At 40.1% G+C, this 27,049-nt stretch overlaps 1 protein-coding gene and 1 non-coding gene across 2 annotated transcripts in view; one reads left to right on the forward strand and one right to left on the reverse strand.

Moving 5' to 3' along the window:
- Nucleotides 1-27,049, reverse strand: part of CLIC4 (chloride intracellular channel 4) — a 94,426-nt gene that overhangs the window by 50,937 nt on the left and 16,440 nt on the right. The gene's annotated exons all lie outside the window — the stretch shown is intronic.
- Nucleotides 10,933-11,039, forward strand: LOC129023293 (U6 spliceosomal RNA). The gene has a single exon (XR_008496759.1). It is a non-coding gene; the product is annotated as a U6 spliceosomal RNA (small nuclear RNA).

Below are 27,049 nucleotides of genomic sequence, written 5' to 3' on the forward strand. Positions count from 1 at the left end.
GGAGGCAAAAAAGCAGGAAATTCTATATTCCCAGGAGGAGAAGTCTCTCAGAAGTATTAGATTTAAAAGCAAAATTAAAATGCATAATATGTGACATATCCATACAGTGGAATATTATTTGACAATTAAAAGCAATGAAGTATGGATACATGCTATAACTTGAATAAGTGAAAGGAACAAAACACCACATATCACAGCTGGCCTTCCGTATCCACAGATGCAGAACCCGCAGATACAGGGACAACTGTAATGGACTTCTACATCCACAGAGGAGTCCTGGAACCAATCCCCCGTGGATTCCAGGGGACAACTGTATATGATACCATTTATATGAAATGTCCAAAATAGGCAAATTCATACAGATAGTAGACTACCTGTTGCCAAGAACTGAGGATGGGGAAGAGGAGTGACTGCTAATGGGTACATGGTTTCTTTTTGAGGTGACGACAATGTTTTAAAATTAGACCCTGGTGGCTGGGCATGGTGGCTAACATCTGTAATCCCAGCACTTTGGGAGGCCAAGGCAGGTGGACCACTTGAGGTCAGGAGTTCAAGATCAGCCTGGCCAACATATAGTGAAACCCCATTTCTACTAAAAAATACAAAAATTGGCCAGGCGCAGTGGCTCATGCCTGTAATCCCAGCACTTTGGGAGGCCGAGGCAGGTGGATCACGAGGTCAGGAGTTCGAGACCAGCCTGACCAACATGATGAAACCCTGTCTCTACTAAAAATACAAAAATTAGCTGGGTGTGCTGGTGCATGCCTGTAATCCCAGCTACTTGGGAAGCTGAGGGAGGAGAACCACTTGAACTTGGGAGGCAGAGGTTGCAGTGAGCCAAGATCATGCCACTGCACTCCAGCCCGGGCAACAGAACAAGACTCTGCCTCTCCCAAAAAAAAAAAAAAAAAAAAAAAAATTGGCCGGGCGCCGTGACTCACTCCTGTAATCCCAGCACTTTGGGAGGCCAAAGCAGGTGGATCACGAGGTCAGGAGATCGAGACCATCCTGGCTAACACGGTGAAACCCCATCTCTACTAAATATACAAAAAAAAAAAATTAGCCTGGCGTGGTGGCAGATGCCTGTAGTCCCAGCTACTTGGGAGGCTGAGGCAGGAGAATGGCGTGAACGTGGGAGGCGGAGCTTGCAGTGAGCAGAGATTGCGCCACTGCACTCCAGCCTGGGTGACAAAGTGAGACTCCGTATCAAAAAAAAAAGAAAAAAATTAGACCCTGGTAATGGTTGCACAACTCTGTGAACATACTAAAAACCATTGAACTGTATATTTTAAATGGGTGAATTATATTGTATATGAATTACATCCAATAAGTTGTTTTTTAAATATATATATAGATTATAAATATAAATATATACATGCTGAAGATGATTTTAATTTGGATTACATAAGTTTGTTTTGTTTTGGTATCTTTAGTAGAGACGGGGTTTCACCGTGTTGGCCGGGCTGGTCTCAAACTCCTGACCTTGTGATCCACCCGCCTCAGCCTCCCAAAGTGCTGGGATTACAGGTGTGAGCCACCGCACCTGGCCTGGATTACATAAAGTTATGATTTCATGTTACAAAAACATACATGTCTACTATGTTTTCTTAAAAATTAGAAAACCAGTCTGAGAAACACATAGTGAGATCCCATCAGCACAAAAAATTTTTTAAAAATTAGCCAGGTGTGGTGGCTCATGCCTGTGGTCCCAGGCTACTCAGGACACTGAGGCAGGAGGATCACCTGCAGGACCTGGCAGGTCGAGGCTGCAGTGAACCATGATCACACCACTGCACTCTAGCCTGGGTGACAGAGTGAGACCCTGTCTCCAGAAAATAAAAATAAAAATTGGCCTGGCGTGGTGGCTCACGCCTGTAATCCTAGCACTTTGGGAGGCCAAGGCAGGCGGATCATGAGGTCAGGAGATCAAGACCATCCTGGCTAACATGGTGAAACCCCATCTCTACTAAAAACAAAAAAAAATTAGCCGGGTGTGGTGGTGGGTGCCTGTAGTCCCAGCTACTCAGGAGGCTGAGGCAGGAGAATGGCGTGAACCTGGGAGGCGAAGCTTGCAGTGAGCGGAGGTAGCACCACTACACTCCAGCCTGGGCGACAGAGCAAGACTCCGTCTCAAAAATAAAAAAATAAAAATAAAAATAAATTTTTAAAACTCGAATAATTAAAGAGAAAAATAATCCCACTGACAGAAATAACAATGACTCTCTAGATAGAGTCTTAGCATTCATTTGGGTTTTATTCTTATAAAAGGAGTATTTTCTTTACCTTGCTGTCTGGGTGTTCCTCACTAGCCTCACCCTCTTCCCTTCACACCTCTGTGGTAATTCTTTAATTGCATAATACTGTTATTTAATCAGAAACTGCTGGATTAACTCCAATATTGCAGAATAGGGGTCAATGGCAGATGCCAAATATTTTAATGTTTTACTAAGTCAAGATTAAGGAACTGCTCACTTAGAAAACCTAGTTTAATCAGTCTTTAGAATAGTCAGGTTTTTAAACACCTAAGAAGAAAAGCTTTAACTTCATTCTTCTCTTTATTTATGTTTATGGAACTGAGGGTAAGGGGTGGTGATGACTAGGGGAAGAGAGAAGTCAGGACCTGAAAGTAAGAACAGGCTCCTGACCATTAAATTATTTTCCTCGACATATTTTCTGGGGAGTATATAAAGTAATGTGTTGTTAAAGAATGAACTTTAAAACTGTAATACCTCATTTACCTTTAGTATGAATTCTATCTAAATTAGCTGTCTAAATACACAAAATGGTTGCTTTGATTTAGACTAACTTAAAAGTCCCAAAACAATGTGATAAATGGGCAAAGTCACCTGGCTTCTATTACCTATTTCTTCAGTTTTTTTTTTTTTTGTTTTTTGTTTTTTTTGAGTTGTAGTCTCGCTCTGTCACTCAGGCTGGAGTGAAATGGCGCGATCTCAGCTCAGTGCAACCTCTGACTCCCAGGTTCAAGCAATTCTCCTGCCTCAGCCTCCCAAGTAGCTGGGATTATAGGCACCTGCCACCATGTCCGGCTAATTTTTGTATTTTTAGTAGAGATTGGGTTTCACCATATTGGCCAGGCTGGTCTCAAACTCCTGACCTCATGATCCGCCCACCTTGGCCTCCCAAAGTGCTGGGACTACAGGCGTGAGCCACCGCGCCCAGCCTATTTCTTCAGAATTTTTGCTAACACATGCTAGAACCAAGTTTGGAGTCTAGAAGTTTTATAAGCTGTTCTTCTACAGGGTCTGCAGAGCATGTGAGAAACCACAGTGTAGAATCACACATATCTAGGTTTGAATCCTGACTTGCCTACTTCATTAGCTGTGTAATCTTCAGTAAGTTACTTAACATCTGTGAAACTTGACTTACTATATACCATGTTATTGTGGGGATCAAATAAGTTAGGATACACACAGTTCCTGGCACATCGTAAGAGTTTTTAAAATGTTACTTGACTTAAAGACACTCCATGCAAAGAACTCAAGGCCTAACAACAGATTCTTCAGTTCAAGCACTTAGTGGTTAGAATCCCTAGATTGCTTTATTCTTTCAGAAAACAAGGAGAGAAGGGAAAAAAATCTAAATATCTTCCACATTAAATTATTCCAACTGACATAGATTATGACCCGATGCTTTAAAAAAAAAAAAAAAAAAAGGTCTACATAAAGTTTAAATGTTCACTAAATAGAAAAAAGCAAAGATATTCTTTTCTTTTCTTTTTTTTTTGTTTGAGACAGAGTCCCGCTCTGTCGCCCAGGCTGGAGTGCAGTGGCACGATCTCGGCTCACTGCAAGCTCCGCCTCCCGGGTTCACGCCATTCTCCAGCCTCAGCCTCCTGAGTAGCTGGGACTACAGACGCCCGCCACCATGCCCAGCTAATTTTTGTATTTTTAATAGAGATGGGGGTTTCACCAGGTTAGCCAGGATGGTCTTGATCTCCTGACCTTGTGATCCGCCCACCTCAGCCTCCCAAAGTGCTGGGATTACAGGTGTGAGCCACAGCGCTCGGCCAAGATATTCTTTAATATGTCAAAAATCTCTGGCCATGCAAAGATTATATTATTGTTTCCTGGCCATAACCATGTCACAGAACGAACTCGATAAATAAAGTCAAATGATATGTAATGGAAGAATTACTATGTGTCCAAGCTCTGTCTATATAAATAAAACAGCTAAGTAGAGGATACTGCAAAGACTTCGGTTGCTACCATTTCCTTACTCAGCATCACCAATTCATGAAATCTGCTCTTCAGATAAAAGCTTGTGCAATTTAGAGAGGAAATGATTAGCTTGAAATTACATCAGGATGCCCAATTACCAGGGCTAGATGAAACTCCAGGATAGACTATTAAGGGTTCATTCACATTTACCTTATTGAAGACAAATCTCTCTGCTCATCCAAAACAAGCTCTTCACATGTATTAATCTAGTTAATCCTGATATCCTCTTGCTCAGCAGAGAATGGTGGTTAAGACCACTAATTTAGAGCCAGACTCTCAGACAACTCCACTACTTCCTACCTAAGTGACTGAAAAACTGGGTCTGTTTTCCTTTTCTATAAAATGGGAATAATAACCTCATTGGACAGTTGGGAGAACTGAATGAGTTCATACATATAAAGGACTTAGAACACCACAACACTCAAGGGACGGGGTTAGGGGGAGTTGTTTGTTGTGTACCTTTCACACTTTTTGATATTTGTAATATGGACATGAATCTTTCATTTTAAAAAAGCAAGCAAACAAAAACCCTCCTATCAAAAACATATGAAAATAGACTGAAACACAAGTTAAAGAATGAATGTGGAAAAACTCTGAAGATAAACAAAATCTGGGTGACAGAGCAAGACTCCATCTCAAAAAAAAAAAAAAAATCAAAACTGGAATGAAGAAGTTTGCCCCATGGTTAAACTTTGAATTCCTAATGATGCCTTTTGGACTCAGCTCTCTGTAGGCCAGTAACTGGTCACTGTTTGTTAGGGTCAAATTTGGTAAATAACAGTCTATTCCCTCCACACTATCATGTCTTAAACTTGGACAAACTCAAACTTAAACTAAGCCAAATAGAATGTCAAGGACAATTTTGGTGATCCAAAGTCCTTTATAGATCAAGTGCTATTGGATGGTTATATCTGGTTTAGAAGATAATTACAAATTTTTCTTTTTTATTTTTTTGAGACACAGTCTTGCTCTGTCGCCCAGGCTAGAGTGCAGTGGCGCAATCTCAACTCACTGCAACCTCCACCCACTGGGTTCAAGTGATTCTCCTGCCTCGGCCTCCCAAGTAGCTGGCACTACAGGCATGCGCCACCACACCCAGCTAATTTATTGCATTTTTAGTAGAGACGAGGTTTTGCTATGTTGCCCAGGCTGGTCTCAAACTCCTGACCTCAGGCAATCCACCCGCCTCAGCCTCCCCAAGTGCTAGGATTACAGGCGTGAGCCACCACGACTGGCCACAAATTTTTATTACTGTATTATACTACTAAATAATTTGGTGTGTTGGGGAAAGAAAAAAAAAGATTCTGTTGTGATGTTAGGGACCAGGGCTAATACCTGACTAGCAGAGTAGGCTGGATTTTCCATTTAGAACCTATCTAACCACAGGGCAAGTCACTTAACCTCTTTGGGTCTTAGTTTTCTGGAAAAGGCAGGTGGGAAGAGAGATTAATTTATTGAAATTGTAACTGTAACGTAACAACATTACATACACAAGATATATCCCTACTCTTAAGGAATCCACACTGAAGTATTTGGGGATAAAATGCCACAATGTATGCAACTTATGAGAGAAAGAGCAAATAATAAAGCAAATAGAGTAAAATGTTAACAATAGGTAAACCTAGGTAAACAGTATTCTTTGAACTGTTTTTTTGTTTTTGTTTTTGTTTTGTTGGGTTTTTTTTGAGACAGGGTCTTGCTCTGCTGCCCAGGCTGGAATGTAGTGGTGCCATCATAGCTCACTGCAGCCTTGAACTCTCCAGGCTGTAGTGATCCTCCCACCACAGCCTCTGCAGTAGCTAGGAATACAGGCAAACACCACTATGCCTGGCTAATTTTTTTACTTTTTTGTAGAGACAGTTTTGCTCTGTTGTCCAGGTTAGTCTTGAACTCCTGGCCTCAAGCAATCCTCCTGCCTCAGCCTCCGAAAGCGGTGGGATTACAGAGCCACTGTGTCCGGCCTCTTATGCTTGTAACTTGTCTGTAAGTATGAAATTATTTCCAAATAAAGTGCTTTTTAAATTATTAATCTAGTTTCCACTTCAGTCCTAATAGTTTCTAAATACATTACAGCTCACTTTTATTGTCCGTCATTTATATATTATCTTCAAGGGCAGATAGATATCAATCTTTTAAAATTAAAACTTTTTTTTGTATTCATTCACCAGCCATGTGAGGACCTACACTAAACACCAGAGATCTGGTGATGAAGAGAAGAAATGGTTTCTGCCTTTGCATTACCTATAGCATCCAAAGTCTAATCTGAATCATTTAAGAATTTCAGAATACCCTAAAAGTACAAAATTTCAATTTAGAATACAATGAAACTCAAAATATACCCCATGACTTTACTACAATTAAAAAAGCACCTGTTTAATATTTCCCAAAAGTGACATAAACATCTCCTGATAAATCATGGTTTTGTGAGTTTCAGTTTTATGGGCTTGCCAGTGGTTCCTCATCTGAGTTAGTAGTTCAGCTTATAACAGTACATTTGATGTTCTCTTGCTTAAGTCTAAGTCACTGTGAATTGAAGTCATTCAAATGTTGAATGGGAGAGATGATTCACCTTCCAGTAGTTTTCAAAGGTTATCTGTTGCTGTTTCTTTCAGTAAATGACCAAATTATGATCAATTACCTAATATAATAGTTTCATTAAAAATAAAAACCATAAAGTGTACAATAGTCTTTAAAAATTAGGTCTTACAAGGCCCGGCACAGTGGTTCACGCCTGTAATCCCAGCACTTTGGGAGGCCGAGGCAGGTGGAACACGAGGTCAGGAGTTTGAGACCAGCCTGGTCAACATAGTGAAACCCCGTCTCTACTAAAAATACAAAAAATTAGTTGGGCGTGGTGGCGGGCACCTATAATCCCAGCTACTTGGGAAGCTGAGGCAGGAGATTCCGTTCAAGTGGGGAGGCAGAGGTTGCAGTGAGCCGAGATCGCGCCACTGCACTCCAGCCTGTACAACAGTGCGAGACTCCATCTTTAAAAAAAAATAATAATAAAATAAGTCTCACAAAGTTCTCCATCCTCTTTTCCTAGAATGACTTCCCCACTGATGTCCTTGAGGACCCACAGCACTGCTCCACCCCCACTCCCGTTTATCCTGTACAATAAGACCACATAAATCTGGACCCTTATGTGACTACAATCACATTAACCTCCACTGAAATGATCACTGCCACACCCGTGCTTCAGGTCAAGCTCAAGTCTCACTATAAGAATTCAGTTACCTTGCCGGATGCGGTGGCTCACGCCTGTAATCCCAGCATTGTGGGAGGCCAAGGAGGATGGATCATGAGGTCAGGAGTTCAAGATCAGCCTGGGCAATATGGTGAAACCGCATCTCTACTAAAAAAAAAAATACAAAAATTTGCCGGGCATGGTGGCATGTGCCTGTAGTCCCAGCTACCCAGGAGGCTGAGGCAGGATAATCGCTTAAACCAGGGAGACAGAGGTTGCAGTGAGCTGAGATTGTGCCACTGCACTCCAGCACGGGTGACAGAGTGAGACTCTGTCTCAAAAAAAAAAAAAAAATTCAGTTACCTGTCCTTTCAATTTCTTTCTTTTTTTTTTTTTGAAATGGAGTTTCACTCTTGTTGCCGAGGCTGGAGTGCAATGGTGCGATCTCAGCTCACCACAACCTCCACCTCCCAGGTTCAGGCGATTCTCCTGCCTTAGCCTCCCGAGTAGCTGGGATTACAGGCATGCGCCACCGTGCCCAGCTAGTTTTGTATTTTTAGTAGAGACAGGGCTTCTCCATGTTGGTCAGGTTGTTCTCAAACTCTTGACCTCAGGTGATCCACCTGCCTCTGCCTCCCAAAGCACTGGGATTACAGGCATGAGCCACCGCGCCCAGCTGTCCTTTCAATTTCTATCCCAGTTTCTCAAACTCTGATGTCCTCACAACTTATTAGGAGATCTTGTAAAAATGCAGATTCCAATTCAGTAAATCTGGGGTGACAACCAAGATTTTGCATCTCTTACAAATTCCCAGGGAATAGCAAGCCTATATCATGTATTTAACAATTAATCATGATTTGCCTAAAGTAAAACAAAGTACTCAGAGAGAGGACAAGAAGCACCTACTTTAGATAAGATGACCATGGAAGACCTCTTAGACATAAAGAATGAGAAGGAAACAGCCATGCAAAGAGCCAGTGTGACAAGATTGCCATGAGTACATGAGAAAGTGGTGTTGGCAGGGGCCAGATCGTGAAAGATTTTCTAGACCAAATTAAGTGTTTGAATTTTATGCAAAGAGGGAACAATTTATTCATTAACTTAACAAATGTTTACCAAGTACCTACTATGTAGAAAAAAAGCATTTAATACGACATTTAACAGCAAGGACTGAAGGCAGAGTGCCTGGTTTGATATATTGATTCTTCTACTTAAGCATGAGTGTGATATTGGGTAAGTTACTTAAACCTCTCTGGGCCTCAGTTGGTTTATACATATAATGGTTGGAAGAATACCTACTTCACAGGGTTATCATGAATATAAATGAGTTAATAGATGAAAAGCTCTTAAAATATTGTCCAGCATGTGGTTAAGTGCTCAATAAAACAGTATGTGCCAGAGAACATATTCCTGACTTCACGGAGCTTCCACTGGTGGGAGGGGAAAGGGGGTAAGGAATGTCAGAACAGGGTAACAGGATACCACTGAAGGGTTTTGATGGGTGCAAGATAAGGGCAAAATCTGATTTCCATTTAAGACAATAAATAACACTCTGCCACATGGAAAACAGGTCAGAGGCATCAAACTGATGAAGAATTGAAGCTGGGTGGCCTCTTGTGGTAGTTGTAGTGAAATGTGCTTTGGATTAGGTAAAAGCAATGGACTTGGAAAGAAAAGTGTAGATTAAATTGAATTGGGGTAGCATAATCCTAAAGACGTGTGGATTGTTTGGATGTAGAAAGCGGGAGAAAGAAATCAAGTAATTCCTACATAACTGCTTTGAGCAACTGGGTCAAGGAAACCTCAAGATGGGAGCAACAGTAGGCCTATACTTTGCTGGAGGATGGAAAGGGAAATAAATCCCTTTAAGAGATACCACAGATCTATAACCCTGGCATTTACATCTTGAAAATACTTCTCGAGTATGGAGGGCTATAAACCAAAATTAACATTGTTTACCTCGGGACAGATCTGGGGAGAGGTAGGGACAGGAGATTATTTTTAATTTTTTGAGACAAACACTCGCTCAGCCGCCCAGGCTGGAGTACAGTGGCACCATCAGGGCTCACTGCAGCCTTGACCTCCTGGGTTCAAGCGATCCTCCTACCTCACCTTCCCAAGTTGCTGGGACTATAGGCACATACCACCATGCCTGGCTAATTTTTGTAATTTTTGTAGAATCAGAGTTTCACCATGTTGCCCAGGCTGGTCTCGAACCCCTGGGCTCAAGTGATCCGCCCACTTTGGCCTTCCAACGTGCTGGGAGTACAGGCGTAAGCTACCATGCCCAGCCTGGGGGTATTAATTTTATATACTTGTGTCCTATTTGTCTTTTTATAACAAGCATGTTTTTCTTTTCTATTCTTTGTAGATTTAAGAAAATTATTTTTTAATGTTTATACATGATAATCTCATTACTGTCTCTAATCAGTGCCAAAATGTTAAACTGCTTAAATATAATAGAACTTCTTTTGAATAAATGCTAAATGGAAAGTAGTCATTCAAAAACTACTAGATGAAATAACAAACAGAATTAATGTCACTTGAGTTTCTTTTGAGTACTTTTGTTACTTGCTTGAAGTATATGCTGAAGATGGAAAGAAAGCCTTTAATCTGTAGGAAAATCAAATCTGAAATATCTCAGCCAGAACCACTTTTTAAAACAAACTGTCAGATGTACAATGACCAGACTTTCCATCTAGGCACAATAGACCCATGATGAAAACGAGTTCTGCTTGTTCACATTCACTCATCAAAAGCCTAAAAGGAGGAACAAAGTCTATTATCTCTTCAGAATAACTAATAAACCATATAATTTAAAATATTGACTGTCTGGAGGCAATATCTCTTCTTTTTACAGAAGGTCCATCCTTTTTTCTTACAAATTCTTCATCAAAGACATATTTTTTAGTGGTAGAAAAAAACTGAATGACAACAAATGAAAGAAAGAAAAAAAAAATGACGAAAGCTACAGTCCTTTTTTCCTAGTCTGGATCTACCTTGATTATATTCCCTATAAGTATCAACTACAATAAATCAAAATGTTACCAAAATGGTCCAGAAACAAGTTAAAAGCTACTATTTATTGAGTAGTATATTTTGCAGTTGACGTGCACTATATAAAACTAGTTTTATGCATTTCACAATAACCACATGAAATCAGGGGTTGTTTTCCTCATGTTTCATATGAGTTTCAGATGAGGAAACTGAGGTTCAGAGAAGCTCAGTAATTTGTCATAGGTCATACAACTGAGGAGTGTCAAAACTGAGGTTTAAACTCCAAGGTCCATACTATCTACCAACCACTATGATAGTTTCTTACACCAGAGCAAAGAAGGAGATGCTAGAATCTCACCTGCTTGATCTCAAGATTCTTACAGAACCACCACCATCTCACTCATAGACACTACTATCAGGTAAGATAAATTACCAGAGCTATGACCAATATAATGTAGGACACAAATGTTATATTAAATTTTCTAGCAGCATATCGAAGACGTAAAAAGAGTACTTACTTTGACAGCATGAATACTAAAATTGGAACAATTCAAAACAGGTTAGCATGGCCCCTGTACAAGAATGACGCACAAATTTGTGAAGCATTCCACATTTTTTTAAAAGTAAAAGAAACAAGTGTGATTAAATATTTTTTTATTTAACTCAATATATCTAAAATCATTTCAACACATAATCAACATAAAAAGTTATTACATTCTTTTCTTTTTACTACATCTTTAAAATCTGGTGTATATTTCATAATTATAGTACATCTCAACTCAAACTAGACATATTTCAAACACTCAATAGCCATGTATAGGTAGCGACTATTATATTGACAGCACGCGTCTAGAGAAAAGGTCTCTGGGCACCAATGTCACCAAGACCAGATACAAAAGATGATGTACCTGACTCATTAACTCAACATTCAAGCTCTCAGAAACTATTTATTCTTTTTTTTTTTTTTTTTTTTTTTTTTTTGCTCTATCACCCAGGCTAGAGTGCAGTGGCGTGATCTCGACTCACTGCAACCTCCTCCAACTCCCCGGTTCAAGCGATTCTCCTGTCTCAGCCTCCCAAGTAGCTGGGATTACAGGCACATGCCACCACGCCTGACTAATTTTTGTATTTTTAGTAGAGACAGGGTTTCACCATGTTGGTCAGGCTGGTCTTGAACTCCTGACCTCGTGATCCGCCCGCCCTGGGCTCCCAAAGTGCTAGGATTATAGGCATGAGCCACCGTGCCCGGCCTGAAACGATTTATTCTTATTTCAAATAAATTTTATTTCAAACAAATTTTAACAGTTTATCTGGTGTACTGAGCCACAACAAATTACAATAGAAAATTAAAGGAAATGGGCTGCATCAATAGAGCTAAGTTGGCAAAGGAAGAAATACAAAATATACACACACATGCACGCATGCACCCATCCACACATGCACACACACAAAGCAGATTTAGGTTCGAAAAGCACAATAGCTGAGGCCATTTAGCAGAAAGACAAAAATAGTCTTACATGCCTCAATGGCTCCCAAGGCCATTGCTGCATTACTGAATTTATATTCAGAATGTTGACATTAATTGGCAGTTAAACCCAGCATTTTCGGGTTTTTTTTTGAGACGGAGTTTTGCTCTTGTCGCCCAGGCTGGAGTGCAATGGCATGATCTTTGCTCACTGCAACCTCCGCCTCCTGGGTTCAAGGGATTCTCCTGCGTCAGCCTCCCGAGTAGCTGGGACTACAGGCCCCTACCACCATGCCCAGCTAATTTTTGTATTTTTGGTAGAGACAGGGTTTCCTGACCTCTGGTGATCCACCTGCCTCAGCCTCCCAAAGTGCTGGGATTATAGGCGTTAGCCATCACACCTGGCCAAACTCAGCATTTTCAAAAGTCAAGGAAGCATTAATATATTTTAGAAATACTTTCACTTAAAATAAATTTCAGAACTCTGTATTATTTTTGCAATTTTTCTATAAATCTAAAACTATTCTAAAATTTAAAGGTTTCTGTTTTAAAAAAAAAAATTTGAATCTTCTAGTAAGACCAGGCAGTTCTTCCTATAGGATCAACTCTGCCTATCATAACAGCTATAACTTCCAGACAAAAACAACCACCTGAAGGCACTGGAGAGTGACAAAAGCAGGCAAATATTGGAGGGGAGTTGGCACTTGGAGGAAGGGAACTGCACTGGACAAGTTTCCCCAATTTTTATCTTTTAGCCTTGCACCATGCAGGGCAGCTAAAACTCCAATGGAAAATTCACAGTTCTGCTGACTTTAAAAGCCAAAAAACAGTCTAGAGTAACCATCACCACTGCAAAGAAAATAAAGACACCGTTAAAAAGAGAGAGAGAGAGAGAGAGAGAGAGAGAGAGAGAGAACCAGCACAGGGGAGCCCTAAAATCTGCATAAATCTGTCTAAATCTCTCGCTGATCTGTGAAACACACATGCACAGAGCAGGCTCCAAGTAGGCCAGCTAAGAGAACTGAACTGAAATGTACGCTGCCACCTACTATGGGGGGACAGTTTTGCAGCTTGAATTCAGCTAAGTTAATCAATTGCCTGCTTTCGAAAAGAAAATCAATGCTCTTAAGAGGGGCATAACAAAATTTATATATATAAATTATCATTTATCATTTGTAATATCCAGAATATAATCCAAAATTACTCCCTATAAGAAATGGAAAAACCTGACTCATTCTCAAGAAAAAAAAAAAAATTAGTAATCAAGGAGACTACCCTAAGATGACCCAGATTCTACAGTTTGCACTCAAGGATTTTAAAGCAGTTATGGTAACTATGTTCAAATACCGAAAGAAAAATATGCTCATAATAAAGGAAGATAGGAAATCTCAGTAGGGAAAGAAATCACACACAAAAATGTAAATTCTAGAACTAAAAACTACAATATCTAAATTATTTTTTCAAATTACTAGATTGGCTTAACAGTAGAATAAAGAAGGAAAAGAAAAAAGAAAAGAGAAAGAGAAAAAAAGAGAAAGAGAAAGAAAGAAAGAGAAGAGAGAGAGAGAAGAAAGAAAAAGGTCTGTGAACATGAAGACAGAACCAAGAAATTATTCAATTTGAAGAAGAGAAAAAAAGAGCCTCAAAGACCTACGGGAAAATACTAAAACATTTATATTTTAGGGTTCCACAAGGAGACAATGAGGAAAAAAATATTTCAAGAAATAATGGCCAAAATTTTCCCAAATAAAGACAAATTTACAGATTCAAATTTCATGAACATCAAGCAGATTCAATATAAATAATGCCATACCTAAGTATATCATAATTGAAATAATGAAAAGCAAAAAAAAAAAAAAAAAGAAAAAGGAAGAAAAAGAAAATCTTCACGGTAGCTAGAAAAAAACAACACACTGCATACAAGGACATAATAATTTGAATAACTGTTGAATTATCATTTGGAGTAATGGAGGCCAGAAAACATGGAACGAATTTTTTTTTGTTTTTTTTTTTTTGAGATAGAGTCTCACTCTGTCACCCAGGCTGGAGTACAATGGCATGATCTCGGCTCACTGCAACCTGTGCCTCCCGGGTTCAAGCAATTCTCCCGCCTCAGCCACCCCAGTAGCTGGGATTACAGGCATGCACCACCACATCCAGCTAATTTTTGTATTTTCAGTAGAGTCAGGGTTTTACCATGTTGGCCAGGCTGGTCTTGAATTCCTGACCTCAGGTGATCCACCCACCTTGGCCTCTCAAAGTGCTGTGATTATAGGCATGAGCCACCGCCCTCGGTCCTTTTTTTTTTTTTTTTTTTTTTTTTTTTTTTTTTTTTTTAGACAAGGTCTCACTCTGTCGCCTAAGCTGAAGCACAGCTCTCACTGCAGCCTCGATCTCCAGGGATCAAGCCATCCTCCCATCTCAGCCTCCCAAGTAGCTGGGACCAGGCACCTGCCACCATGTCCAGCTATTTTTTCAATTTTTTGTAGAGACAGGGTCTCACTAGGTTGCCCAAGATGGTCTCGAACTCCTGGGCTCAAGAGATCTCCCACTTCAGCCTCCCAAAGTGCTGAGATTACACACATGAGCCACCATGCCCAGTCAAGAACATTTTTTAAAATGCTGAAAGAATAACAACAATAAAAATAACTCAAAATTCTATTTCCAACAAAACCATCTTTAAAGAATGGAAGAGAAGTCAAGGCATTTTCAGATACAACTATTTAGAATGTGAAAGTTTGGCATTAAATGACTTAATTTCAGAAACACAGAACACTAAGTTGTTTTTATTATATTAAGCCATGATTATTTTATTTAAAAAAGAAGTTACTTAGCTGGGCACGGTGGCTCACACCTGTAATCCCAACACTTTGGGAGGCTGAGACATGCAGATTGCCTGAGCTCAGGAGTTTAAGACCAGCCTGGGCAACACGGTGAAACCCCGTCTCTACTAAAAATACAAAAGAAATTAGCCAGGCGTCGCAGTGTGCGCCTGTAGTCCCAGCTACTCGGGAGGCTGAGGCAGGAGAATTGTTTGACTCCAAGAGGCAGACGTTGCAGTGAGCCGAGATCACACCACTGCACTCCAGCCAGGGCCACAGAGCGAGACTCCATTTCTACAAAAAAAAAAAATTAAAATTAAAATAAAAAAGAAACATGCTCCTTTATAATTATTCTCACTTTGGTTACATCAAAAAAAGTGCATCTCTGGCTGGGTGCAATGGCTGACACCTGTAATCCCAACACTCTGGGAAGCCAAGGTGGGAGGATCACTTGAAGCTGGGAGTTTTGAGACCAGCCTGGACAACACAGTGAGACCCCATCTCTACGAAAAATTAAAAAATTAGCCAGATATGGTAGTACACACCTTTAATCCTAGCTACTCAGAAGGCTTAAGCAGGAGGATCCCTTGAGCCCAGGAGGTCAAGGATGTAGTGAGCTATGATCTTACCAATGCACTCTAGCCTGGATGACAAAGTGAGGCCTTGTCAAAAAAAAAAAAAGGGGGGCATCTCAAACTTTTTCATTGTCTAGCCCTCATTTTTAAAAAACATCTGCTAACCAAAGATAAATTCACTAACTGCCAGGGTCTTCCCTTGTTTATCAACTTAAGACAGCTATGTTGGGGGATGGGTGAAATTCTTCTGCAAGTCAAAATGCAGCAACCCACTATCCTTAAGGGTATACACATTATACTGTAGTATAAACTAGATTCAGAAAGAATCCCAAGAGTACAAGAAAACAATGAAATATTTCAGGAGTGAATTCTTTGGCCAGAAAGAATATATTTTATTTCCCAGATGAACTCCTGAAAGAAAGTTTAAGGAAAGATTTTGTTTGTTGTATCTAAAATAAAGCAGACACAGAACCATTCTTCCTCTTCTTTTTTTTTTTTTAAAGCCAGTCAAATTTGTAGAATTTTCCTTCATCATATTTGAGGAACCTGTGCATTGAAATCCGAAGTAAAATATTTCAGTAAGAAACATCCTGCTATGTTATACTATTCAGATATTTGAAGTCTTAGGCCAGCAAAGAAGATAGACAAGAATTCTGAATATTAACTTTCACAGCTGAAATACAGTGTTGAATATATAATTTTTACAGAAACTGATTTTGTAATGTATATGTATAGAGAGACAGAGTCTTGCTCTGTCGCCCAGGCTAGAGTGCAGTGGCACGATCTCAGCTCACTGCAGCCTCCGCCTCCTGGATTCAAGCAATTCTCCTGCCTCAGCCTCCTGAGTAGCTGGGATTACAGGCGCCCGCTACCGTGTCCGGCTAATTTTTGTAATCTTAGTAGAGACGCGGTTTCACCATCTTGGCCAGGCCGGTCTTGAACCCCTGACCTCGTGATCCACCCACCTTGGCCTCCCAAAGTGCTGGGATTACAGGTGTGAGCCACAGTGCCTGGCTGATTTTGTAATATATTTTAATGAACATTTAAAAATACATAATCCAAAATTAAAACATCTGAGGAAGATTCATTAATTTATTCATGTTTATTGAGAGCTAATATTTTATAGTATTAATAAAATATTCTATAACATTTTCATGATTGCAGTTTTTCATTGTTTATTGTCATCTTCATTAATCCATTGTTCTTATGAGAATTTAATTCTCTGGATCTGACGTTGGAATCTCAGGGCTCAACTTTCTGCCTAAGCCTAAGCTTAAGCCAAGCCTAAGTCTACCTTGGCATATAAAATAATACAAACTGGACTGAACATCACCTCCAAGAAACACACCCACTTGACAGATGAGATAGCAGATCAATTAGGATACACATACATGAGATAGCAGATCAATTAGGATACACATAGGACTTGAACCTGGCCTTCCAGTTACATAATATTCTAGTTCTCTAAACCAATCTGTTAAGTTTAGACCAATAGCTATATAGTGAGCAGCTAGTTACAAAACCCCAATTACATGTCTCAAGTTCAATAACTGAATACTACTTTTATCTCTGGTATTCTACTACGAGGTAATATAGAACACAATAACAGAAAATATTTAATATATTCTCTCTTACATGCTTATATTCCTATACTATGCACACCAATTTGCCCAAAAACACTAATAAATGCTTACTGAATTAATGAATTATCTCCTATATATAAAGATTTGTGGTAGGGGGTAGATATAAAAGATGAAGAAAATAGTCCTTTAGTCTTTGGAAGACCATAATAATTTTTTTAATTTAAAATATAAAAAGAAGAAAAAAGAAAATAATCCCTTATCCTTGATCTCCTGGAATTTACATTCTACCCTGGAACAAAAATGTAATTAAAGGTGATTCAGATGAGTGGCAGAATACAAAAATGCACGAACTGCCCCAAACAGTAGGAAAGAGTAGTTCTGCTAAGGGAACAACAAGGTCAGAGAAGGATTCAGAACAGATTTCAACTTAGGCTTGGAGAACATTTAGTTTCATGACCTGATCCCTAAAACCCTGAAATATGTTAAGCTAAACTTTTGACACAATTAGTTGTATTCCAAAGTATTTACAGTAAGATACGCCATAGGTGTGTGTATATAGTTCTTCTCTTCAGAAGCATAGCACGTTCGTAAGGGCTTGAGTGTTTAGGCATGCTTGCAAAGGGCTCTAAGAAGGAGCACAAGAGTTGCAAATGATTATTGTAAGAATGTTTTGGGGGACTTTTCAAAGTCCTTATTTGAGAAGGACATGTGCTGTGGCCAGAAGCAGATTTATTCCATCATTCCGTTCTACTGCAATCTCTCTTCACCTGCCAATCAGAAGAAATCCTATTACCATTCAGCCACACTGAGATCTGCTTTAATGGTTAAAAATGGAATAAACCAAGAAAATACTAAGTAAAACAGATGTTTCTTACAACTTACAAAGATGAGTCCAGCCTCACAGTAAAAATATGTGACAAAGACTCAAGGATAAAACCAACTCAAAAAACAAAAAAAGAAGAAGAAGAATTGCTGTGAGGAAAATGACAAGGTCAAGAAATTAAAGAAGCTAATTTATTTATAACCTCCCCTCAAAGGGGGGCATAAGTAACTATGCTTCATATACAAAGCAACTTTTTAAAAATTTGTGTGCTTGTTTCACAGAAAGATTCCTTATAATTTTTTTATTCTTTTTTTAAAGAAGCAAAGGCAGGCAGACTATAAGACTAATCAGTTTGGTAAGTGAGCCAAAAGCAAGGGGGAAAAAACAGATCCAAAAGCACTGGCTGATCTCATTAGCTTTGCTTAAGAAACTTTATAGATGTGACTTCACTCCTGGATTACACGTCTATATTTAGTTTATACCTAATATGGATAAAGTCTTGAACCAACAGTCATTTCCTCTCTCCACAAAAAGAAACTTCCTTGCCTTTTTTTTTTTTTTTTTTCCTACCAACCTCTAAAGGGGAAGGAAGGGAGAAAAGGAGGGGGCAGAAAGAAAAGAACGCACAGAAAAATAATTAACAAATTAGTATATGATTTTTGTTAAACTTGAACCATTTAGACATTTCTCAACTGGAAAACAATCCTAAAATCAAAATATGTGAGGCCAAGCACAGTGGCTCATACCTGTAATGGGAGGCCAAAGTGGGAGGATAACTTGAGCCCAGGAGTTCAAGACCATCTTAGGCAACACAGTGAGACCTCATCTCCACAAAAAATTAATTTTAAAAAAATTAGCTGGGCATGGTGGCACTGCAAGTCCCAGCTACTCAGGGGGCTAAAGGAGGAGGATCACTTGAGCCCAGGAGGTCAAGGTGGTAGTGACCTGTGATGACACCACTGCACTCCATCCTGGGCAACAGTGAAGTCTTAAAAAAAAAAAAAAAAATGACATTCAAGTCAGGTTCTTTAACAAGTTTATAAATAAACCCTCTAAAGTGCTTTATAAAATACTAATTAACCAGGCCCCCAAAATGCAACGAGGTGAGGTAATGGAAATTTTAGTTTCCTTTCAAATTTTACGAAGAGAACTGAAAGCAACCAAAGTCATCTAATGAACGATCTAGGCTCACTAGTTGTTAGTATGTTTTAGAAATATCCTTAAATATTCTCAGAATTTTTTTTTCAGGGTGACTGAAAACAGAACATAAGAAATTCTGTTAGGAAAGCATTCAAGTTTCAAATAAATAGAGAAAAAGAACATAAACAAAGTTATTGATTCAGGTTCTGAAATCCCAAAGACGTTAGTACAAATCGCAGTACTGCTACTTACTGGCCCTGCAACCATACCCAAACAATGATCTCTCTAATTCTCATGTGTTAAACAGTATTGATAGCACCTATTTCAAAGTTTATATGAGGATTAAATTAGCTAACACATGCAAAAGGCTGGCATACTGTGCCTGGCCCATAGTAAGCACCCAATGCTATCTATTACCTCATGACCATTATTCTGGCTTTAGTAGGGAAACAAAAACTTACTGATCATTTTTTACATATCTGTTTATTCTGTATAGTGATAAATTAAGTAGCTTCAGAAAACTTATAACATTATTATAAAATGAAGATTTTAAAGTCACTTCATGATTCTTTTTGTTTATTTTCTTCTGTTTTGAGACAGGGTCTCACTCTGCCATCCAGGCTGGGGTGGAGTGGTGCAATCACAGTGGCTCACTACAGCCTCTATCTCCTGCTTCAGCCCCACTAGTAGCTGAGACCACAGGCATGTACCACCATGCCCTGCTATTTTTGTTTTAATTATCATTAAACAAATGATAGAGATTATATCTACCAATTACAGACATGCTAAAGTTTGCTCTTTTTTTTTTTTTTTTTTTTTTGGTGAGATAGTATCTCACTTTGTCGCCCAGGCTGGAGTGCAGTGGCACGATCTCGGCTCACTGCAACCTCCACCTCCTGGGTTCAAGTGATTCTTCTGCCTTAGCCTCCCGAGTAGCTGGGACTACAGGCACATGCTGCCATGCCTCCTAATTTTTGTATTATGAGTAGAGACGGGGTTTCACCATCCTGGCCAGGCTGGTCTCGAACTCCTGACTGATTGCCTCAGCCTCCCCAAGTACTGGGATTACAGGCGTGAGCCACCGCGCCCGGCCGACATGCTAATGTTTTAAGCTTTATCATCCCATTGTGGTATAAGATGAAAAACTCTAAAAACAATAATCTTAGATAGAGTCCAGAAAAATTAGGAGACTTCATTTTTACTCCTTAAAAATTACTAAATATAAAACCTGTAGATCTACACTATCTCAACTTCTTCCAGACAAATTAAATAAAAAGAGCTTAATCTCTTCTCCTTAAGAGAAATGTAGATGTGTTAAAAATATAAGCACGTCTACATTTCCTTTAAAGAAAGCATTAGATAAAGGCTAGTTAATATATGACCTGTTCAATTGTAAAGGTGAATACCACAAAAATCAAGAAATAGTGAAATTTGGTAGCACAGGAAGCCAAAATCCATAGTTCAAAAGTACTTTTACCCAGCACTTTGGGAGGCCACCGCAAGGGGATTACTTGAGTTCAGGAATTTGGGACTAGCCTGGGCAACATGGCAAGATCCCCATATCTTAAAAAAATGAAAAATTTGGCTGGGCGTGGTGGCTGATACCTGTAATCCCAACACTTTGGGAGGCCAAGGAGGGCGGATCACCTCATGTCAGGAGTCTGAGATCAGCCTGACCAACATGGAGAAACCCCGTCTCTACTAAAAATACAAAAATTAGCCAAGCATGGTGGCAAGCGCCTGTAATCCCAGCTACTCGGGAGGCTGAGGCAGGAGAACTGCTTGAACCTGGGAGGCAGAGGTTGTAGCTAACCGAGATCATGCCACTGCACTCCAGCCTGGGCGACACAGCGGAATTCCATGCCAAATATATATAATTTTAATTAAAAAATTTTAATTAAGAGTATTTGTACAGAACCAATAAGATCCTATGTCATAGATTATTCCTCTTTACTTCTTTTGTGCTTTCACATTAAAAAAAAAAAGAGAGAGAAAAAAAGAAAAACATTCTCACTAGTAATGGACTCTCAAGCTTTAGCTACAAGTCCAGAAAGAGCTGCTGAGGCCGATGGACTAAAATGGCAGAGTCCAATCTGACTGTTCTTTAGTTACCTAGTAAGTGTCAACAGGATCAGGGTTCACTGAAGTTAATTCAAGAGCAAATTCAAGCTTAACCTTGAACTTTTTTTGTACTAACCCTGCTCTTTTGATAAAGAATGAAAAGTTCCCACCTGGTGGTAGTGGCAGTGCGGCAGATGCTTCTAATCCTGGAGGTTGAAACCACATATGGTATATTGAATATATAAACTAACCATAGGCCAAGCCGACATGGTCTTAATTCTGCATTCCTAAAGGCAAAATAGTAAGCAAACAAGGCTTACTATGAGTTAGACTCTAAGGGCTTTTCTTATATTAACTCTTATAATCTTTACAAAAGCCCAAGATTACCCCAGTAGGGACACCAAGGCAACTAGTGAAGGGTAGAACTAGGATTCAAACACAGGCCACATGGCTTGGGAGTCCACACTCTTAGCCACTACATCAAGCTTGTCCAACCTGAGGTCCGTGGGCCACATGTGGCCCAGGACCGCTTTGAATGAAGCCCAACACAAATCCATAAACTTTCTTAAAACATTATAAGGTTTTTTTGCTTTTTCTTTTCTTTTTTTTTTTTTTAGCTCATCAGCTATTGTTAGTGTATTTTTTGTGTGGCCCAAGACAATTCTTCTTTTTCCAGTGTGGCCCAGGGAAGCCAAAAGATTGGACACTGCATACTCTAACAGCATAACACTAAAGATCCAGTCTTCCATTATGATGACTCAATTGCCTACTTGAAATATTAATTCGAATGATCTTCAACTCCAAAAGAAACTATTTCAGCACCTACATAGAAATACTGGCTAGGCATGGTGGCTCACACCTATAATCCCAGCACTTCGGGAGGGCAAGGTGGGCGGATCACTAGACGCCAGAAATTCAAGACTAGCCTGGCCAACATAGCGAAACTCTGTCTCTACTGAAAATACAAAAAAATTAGCCAGTTGCAGTGGCTGTAGTCCCAGCCACTAGGGAAGCTGAGGCACAAGAATCACTTGAGCCCAGGAGACAGAGGTTGCAGTGAGCTGAGATTGTGCCACTGCACTCCAACCTGGGTGACAGAGTGAGACCCTGTCTCAAAAAAAAAAAAAAAAAAACAGTCTGGGCAACATAGCAAGACCTGATATCTAAAAAAAAAAGAAAAAAGGTGCAGTGGCTCATGCCTATAATCATAGCACTTTGGGAGGCCAAGATAGGTGGATCATTTGAGGTCAGGATTTCAAAATCAGCCTTGCCAACATGGTGAAACCCTGTATCTATTAAAAATATAGGCCGGGCGTGGTGGCTCACACCTGTAATCCCAGCACTTTGGGAGGCCAAGGCGGGTGGAATAGGAGGTCAAGAGATCGAGACCATCCTGGCCAACATGGTGTAACCCTGTCTCCACTAAAAATACAAAAATTAGCTGGGCGTGGTGGTGTGCCTATAGTCCCAACTACTCAGGAAGCTGAGTCAGGAGAATGGCTTGAACCCAGGAGGCAGAGGCTGCTGCAGTGAGCTGAGATCATGCCACTGCACGCCATCCTGGCGACAGAGCAAGACTCCATCTCAAAAGAAAAAAAATTAAAATTAAAATTTAAAAAAAATTTAAAAATTAGCCGGGCGTGATGGTGGGCGCCTGTAATCCCAGCTAGTTGGGAGGTTGAGGCAGGAGAATTGCTTGAACCCAGAAGGTGGAGGTTGCGGTTAGCCAAGATGGCATCACTGCACTCCAGCCTAGGTGACAGAGTGAGACTCTGTCTCAAAAAAAAAAAAAAAAAAAGAAAGAAAGAAAGAAAAAAGAAAAAGAGGGAAAGAAAAATACAAATGATACTTCAAGTAAACAATCATCCCTGGCTCTGATTTTGGGATCTATGATCTCAAATATTTCAAAAGATATAAAGAACTTTTTACGTGCAATACTGAGGCAACGGTATAATCTAACACAGGGGTTCCTGCTGAGTCATCAGGACAATAGCTGCTCTCAACACTCTTAATCTTAATAGCTATCAAGCCACATGCTCAGGGTCAAAACACAGTTGCAGACTCTCCCTTAAATCTTTTTTACTTTGCAAAGAAAAACAAGTAAATCTGTTTATTTCAATCTAAAATATGAACTTAGCCCAGTCATTTGCATCACCCTCTCGGCCTATTTCTCTGGCTTCTTGTTAAGCATTTGCTTTTTCCCAATCATGTGATTTTTTATTTCTTCTTTTCCTCCCAACCTCCTCTGAAATTAAGCCTGTGCAAGGAAAAAATAAAAGCTTCTATATATTCCTTCAGCAAACATTTTATTGAGTAACAATCAAATGAGTTAATATTTCATAGATGTAATGTAGTTAACACAGTGCCTGGCACATAGAAAGCACTCCATAAGTGTATATATTATTTCAATTAAATATGAAATGCTTTTCCATATATACTTCTTCTATCTCATGCATTTAAGAAATCCAACAGAAAACGAAGTCAATGGGAACAGTATCTATTCTAAATATAGGAAAACCAGGTCTTCCTAGAAGTGAAAAGGCCTCCCAGTCAGTGAGTTACAATAACTCCAGCAGAAAATATTATCCCATCTAAGATAATGGTGTATAGTACGCCTTCCTTATAGCTCATTCATTACTGACACCTGAGGGTACATTTTCTTGCTTCCCAGAGCTTAGAGCAGTTCCTAGCAGGCACTTAGTAAAGACATGTTTAATGAAAGATTTTTTTAATTTGTAGTCTCTGTATTTACCAAAAAACCAACAACAACAACAACAACAGCAACAAAAACCTGCAGAGAGAGAGAGTTAAAACACAAAGTAAATAAAAAGGAATTTAGGGCTTTAGTGGTAAATCTCAAATTTGCTTGAAAGATTATTTTTAATAAAAGACAAAAGAATCAATTTTGGCAGGAATCCAGATGCCCTTCTGTGAAATGCCAGAAGATACCGGAGTACGATTTTTTTTTTTCCTTGAGATAGGGTCTTGCTCTGTCGCCCAGGGTGGAGTACAGTAGCTCCATCTTGGCTCACTGCAAACTTCGCCTCCCGGGCTCAAGCAATCCTCCCACCTCAGCCTCCCAAGTAGCTGGGACCATAGGCGTGTGCCTCAATACACAGCTAATTTTTGCATTTTTTGTGGAGACAGGGTTTCACCATGTTGTCCAGGCTGGTCACGCAATCCACCTGCCTCGCCTCCCAAAGTGCTGGGATTACAAGTGTGAGCCTCAGCCAGACATGGTGGCTCACGCCTGTAATCCCAGCACTTTGGGAGGCCAAGGCGGGCGGATCACCTGAGGTTAGGAGTTTGAGACCACCCTGACCAACATGGAGAAACCACGTCTCTACTAAAAATACAAAATTAGCTGGGTGTGGTGGCACATGCCTGTAATCCCAGCTACTCCAGAGGCTGAGGCAGGAGAATCGCTTGAACCTGGGAGGCGGAGGTTGCGGTGAGCTGGAGACTGTGCCATTGCACTCCAGCCTGGGCAACAACTACCCACCAAACAGTGCTGCTAAGCAGATGATCCTTTTCCAAAGCACAGCACTTACAAAGAATATTTTTAGCCAAATATAATTTACTAGCAGTAGGTTAAGGTCTATCAACTATACTTAAGGGCATTTACTCATTCAATAAGACTTACTGAATGCCTATTATGAGGCAGACAATCTACTAAATATCGTGGTGGACACAAAGATGAATAAGACAAGGAATCTACTCTCCTGGAGCTTACTTTATTATAGCAAAGATAAGACATACAGGCAAAACTATCAACAAAATAGATAACCGAAGAGTCATATAAGAGGCATGAAATATGAATCTTGAAGGATTAACAAAGGGAGACACATTTAAATGGAGATTTACAGGATTATGGAGTTTAAACAAATGGGAATGGAAGAGATGGGAAAGGTTGCTTCAGGGAAACAAGACAGCTCACATGGAAACAAAGAGTTCAATTCAGCCGGACTGTAAGACCCAGGAGAAGTAGGAGATAAATTTGTTCAATTAATTGGAGCTAGACATGAAGGCCATAGACGTGAATGCCAGGCTATAGATTTGAACTTAATTCTTTTTTTTTTGAGACGGAGTCTTGCTCTGTTGTGGAGTGCAGTGGCATGATTTCGATTCACTGCAACCTCCACCTCCCAGGTTCAGGTGATTCTCCTGCCTCAGCCTCCCAAGTAGCTGGGATTACAAGCATGCGCCACAACGCCTGGCTAATTTTTGTATTTTTAGTAGAGACGGGGTTTCTCCATATTAGTCAGGCTGGTCTCAAACTCCCGACTTCAGGTGATCTGCCCACCACAGCCTCCCAAAGTGCTGGGATTACAGGAGTGAGCCAGCATGCCCAGCCAATTCTTTCTTTAGTAGAGAGCAACAAAATGGTTTTTGCACTTGCAGAGTGTGGGGGTCAGGAAACGGAAGAACCTGTCTTAGCTGGTTCTTCAAAAAAACATAGTGTTGGACAGTCTGGCTTATACAAAGATGAAGAACAAAATCTCTTCCTCACAGTTTACTTGGCCTCAAGTAAAGAAGTAGAGGGGAAGGTTGTATGAAAATTCATACGAAGAAACAATACATACCACTGAGGGGGACCTAGTGGAATAGGTGGCCATTTGGGAGATTCCTTGAAGGACATCCATTAAACCATGTCTCTGTTTAATTTTCCACCTCTTTCTCTAATAAATCAGCATTCAACCCAGCTCTTACAGCTCATACTTTTTAAAGCCTTCCCTTCATATGTATCCCCCTTTACAGCTATCAACCTGTCTCTTCTACATAGCCAAGTTTCTTGTTAGAGTTGGCTTTACACACTGACTCCAGTCTCTTCCTTCCTATTTCATTCTTCTACCCTCTGTATTACGACTTCCCCACCACCACTACTCCACCAAAGCTGTTACTACTAAAGTTGCCAGTAACTTCCAGGATGTTAAATCCAACAAACACTCAGCTTGATACAACTGGTCACTCCCTCCTTACAAACCTCTCCTAGCTTCTTCCTACCTCACTCTAGTAGTTTTCCTCTCACCACTCACTATTGTTCTCCCACAGCTCGTCTTTGTTCTCCTTGTCTAGCTTCTCCTCCATTACCCAACCCCTAAGTGTTTAGAGTTCCTCAGAACTTGCTTCTAGGCATTTTCCTTACTCTTTACTCATCCACACAATGATCTCATACACTTGTTTTTTTCTTTAGAGACAGAGTCTCACGCCGTCATCTGGCAGTGCAGTGGCATGATCATATCTCACTGTAGCCTCTAACTCCTGGGTTCAAGATCCTTCCTGCCTTAGCCTCCTGAAGTAGCTAGGACTATAGGCATGTGACATCATGCCCAGCTGATTTTTTATTTTTATTTTTGCAGGGATGGGGTCTCGCTATGTTGCCCAGACTGGTCAAAAACTCCTGGCCTCAAGCAAATCTTCCACCTCAGCCTTCCATAGTGCTGGGATTATAGGTGTGAGCTACCACATCCAGCCTCATACACTTTAAATACCAAATATTATATGTGTGTGTGTATGTCATATATACATATATGTATGTCATCAAGTATGACATATATATATATGTCATCAAGTCCCAAATGTCTCTACCCTGCCTAGACTCCTTTCTGAACAGATCTGTATATCCAACTTTCTACCAACATCTCCACTTGACATCTCAGCCATCTTATACTCAACAAGTCAAAACTTGAACTCTGTCTGCTCCTCCTCCCTCTCCATGAACGGCAACTCTTGACCAGCTACTCTAATTACAAACCCAAGTCATTTCTCACACTTTTCTCTCTCACATACCTCCTTAACATCCTCCTATTGACACCACTTCCAAAATCTACCTCAAATCCATTCTCTTCTCTCCATCACCTCCCTAATCCAAGCCACCATCACCTTTCTTGATTGCAACGGCCTGGCAAATAGTTGTCCTTATTGCCACTCTTGCCTCCCTTAAATTCATTTTCCACAGAGCCAGGCTACTCATATTAAGATGCAACTCCAATCCTGAAGCTCCCTCACTTAAACCCATTTCTACTAAGGACAAAATTCACATGACATACAAGGCCCTCCATGATGTGGCCCCTGTCAATTCCTCACTCTACTGCTCACTTTTGTCCTCTATTTTCCAGTCACACCCTTAATTGATTATTTCCAGTCTTTACACATGC

Source organism: Pongo pygmaeus, chromosome 1 (genome assembly GCF_028885625.2).
Source record: "Pongo pygmaeus isolate AG05252 chromosome 1, NHGRI_mPonPyg2-v2.0_pri, whole genome shotgun sequence".
Lineage (NCBI taxonomy): Eukaryota > Metazoa > Chordata > Mammalia > Primates > Hominidae > Pongo > Pongo pygmaeus.